Source organism: Echinops telfairi, unplaced genomic scaffold (genome assembly GCF_000313985.2).
Source record: "Echinops telfairi isolate 266 unplaced genomic scaffold, ASM31398v2 ScPeMD7_55;HRSCAF=186, whole genome shotgun sequence".
In the NCBI taxonomy this organism is placed as follows: domain Eukaryota; kingdom Metazoa; phylum Chordata; class Mammalia; order Afrosoricida; family Tenrecidae; genus Echinops; species Echinops telfairi.
The window spans coordinates 146,503-149,028 of record NW_022103953.1 but is presented as its reverse complement, the minus strand read 5'-3'; the positions used below and the strand labels follow the sequence as shown (position 1 = coordinate 149,028).

Below are 2,526 nucleotides of genomic sequence, written 5' to 3'. Positions count from 1 at the left end.
CCCGAGGCGAGAGCTCTCTTACCCACGACCGCGTCCGCCCGAAGACGCGAAGCCAGGAAGAAGCTCCTCCCCGAGGGTCTCCTCTGCATCTTTTGCAAAGACGTCACGGTCGCCATCTTGACTTCCGGTTTCTATGGCAACCGCTGAGCACTGGCTGGTTCGCTCCAGGACCGCCCCCGCACAGCAACCCCCACCAGCTGGCCTTTCTCCAGAAGGACGAGGCCTGGGCTTTTCAGATCTCTTGGTATTTTTCCAGCAGCAGTATGGGAATCGACAATGATCTCCAATTAGAATGTCGCATGAAAAGAGGTTGAAACCTGTGCGCACACCTGAAGAGTAAGAGAACACCGTACAGAAAAAGTTGAAATTTGCTAGGTCACAATAGTAAGATTGGGACTTTATTTTCTTCTCTTGGTAAAAATTCCTCTGAAACTTATTTCCCAAAGCAAAGGTCAAATCGCGGCTCCTATGAGTGGTTTTCTGCATGGCAAACACTCTCCCGTGAGTTCGCTCCAATCGACAAAGACTGCTGTTGAAACATCTCCTTATAGTAGAGACTCATAGTACAGACTCAGCACAAGGCAGGGTTTGCTGGCTGAAAGAGAGATTCGAGCTATCTGCAGACTGAAACACAGAGAGAGAAAAGAAAGGAAATCCAGGCCAGAGTTAAAGGTCATTGGAGTCACAGAAGACAAGGAGTGAGAGCGAGAGCAATAGAGAGAGAGAGAGAGAGAGAGAGAGAGAGAGAGAGAGAGACATGCTGAGGAAATGTGCAGAGGAAAAATGGAATGGGGAAGAGCAGTTCTCCAAAATATCATTGGAGCGTGTTTTCAAAAAATATCAAGCCACGAATTCAAGAAGCTCAATAAAACAGAAGTAGGACACCAGGCGCGCACGCACACATAGGCACATTGTAGTAATATTACTGAGGAATAAAACAAATCAAATGCTGAGACCAGGTGGCCATAATTACATTAACACAAGGAGGAGAATGGGAGGGTGCAAGGAAACCAGATGAATGGAAATGCAACAGCCAGAATGGAAACAGTGAGAATGCACGTGCATTGTATAGAATGTAATCAATGAACAACTTATGGAGAAGGTGTTGGATGGGAACATCAACTAATGTGTAAACCTCCCCTGGCAGCACAATAAGAAACATTAAAATTAAAAGCCCACTGACAGCAAACGAGAGCCAATACAGCTAGTCATTCACTTGCCAATAAAAGCGATGGCGGTCTGAAGACAATCCAGACCCAAACCGAACCACTGCCCTACAGTGGATTCGAACTCATCGAGACCCACAGAAGACAATAAGAATGTCATTCTTCAATGGTGACAAGAAAGGATCACCAACCTAGAATTGTGTCCAAGCAAAAATAAACCCCACAGATAAAAGGGAACAAAAGAATTTCAGACAACCCAAACCAGAATTCATGTTGGACGGATCCACATCAAAAGGCAGAAAGTGTCCAAGCCAAAGAAAAATGATCCTAGACAGAAACAGAGTAAAACTGGGACGAATGAAGATCGGTGCAGCAGGTAAAGGTGTGGGGAAATTCAACTGCATGTTGACTAAAATGGATTAATAATGGTTTCTTTGGGGATTTGATCATGTGTCAAGGTAAGGTGCATTGAAACCCGAATGGAATATTGAGAGATTAAAAACATCGTGAAAATGTCCTGTGGCCCTAACTTTTAACTGGAAAGAGCCAAAATACAGGCGCTGATTATAAACTGGGATGGGTTAAACATGCACATTGTAAAATCTAGGATCACCAAGAAAGGAGTGAAAAGACTATGTGTGACAAGCTAATTGAGGGACAATAGAGCAATGCATTTTAACTAATTGAAAAAAGAAGCGAGTAAATTCGAGAAAAACAGGACCAATGAACATGCAGTACAATATATTCCAGCTTAAATTCGAATGCGCTTGGTTTGGGAAAGGTTTTCGTTTACAGTGGGTGCTTCAAGGATAGAACTGCGTCAAGGTCTTGAGGATCCTGAAAGAATCGTGATGGCAACACTGAACATTACTCAGCACAGAGCAGGAGTTCTGCTACTGGCAAACATGGGATACCAGCGATTAGGTTTCTCATCCCAAATGTAACAATTTAAAAAATGGATGAAAGGCATGAACATTATTGTTCTTAACAGAGATGTGTGCTCATCAGGCAACAGAGGTGGGTGATTCCTGAGGGACTGGAAACAAACAAACGAACAAACAAACCCCATATGGTTGAGAATAAGGGGGGTCAGAGCAGAGATTCCCACCCCTCTGTAGACAGTGGGACATCCCCTCACAGAAGGGTCACAAGGAAGGGATGAGTCAACCAGCGCGCTGTATAGCACTGATGAAAGAAACAGCTAGAACGGATCATGTGCACAGGGACAGGTAAGAGATAAGAGTTCACTCAGGAGGCACCGAGTCCAGGAGCAGGAATGGAGTAGAGATACCAGGAGGGTAGGGGGAAGGTGAGGAGAGGAAGGGAGGAAGGGGGACCCCATCACAATTCTCAACACACA

At 44.9% G+C, this 2,526-nt stretch overlaps 1 protein-coding gene and 1 pseudogene across 3 annotated transcripts in view; both read right to left on the bottom strand.

Annotated features, from left to right (window-relative positions):
* Positions 1–99, bottom strand: part of BHLHB9 (basic helix-loop-helix family member b9) — a 7,568-nt gene extending 7,469 nt beyond the window's left edge. For all 3 annotated transcript variants that reach the window (XM_045290799.1, XM_045290798.1, XM_045290801.1), the window contains exon 1: positions 23–99. The gene's annotated coding sequence lies outside the window, so the exon portion shown is untranslated. The remainder of the gene's footprint in view (positions 1–22) is intronic.
* Positions 19–2,526, bottom strand: part of LOC101662112 — an 18,951-nt pseudogene continuing 16,443 nt past the window's right edge.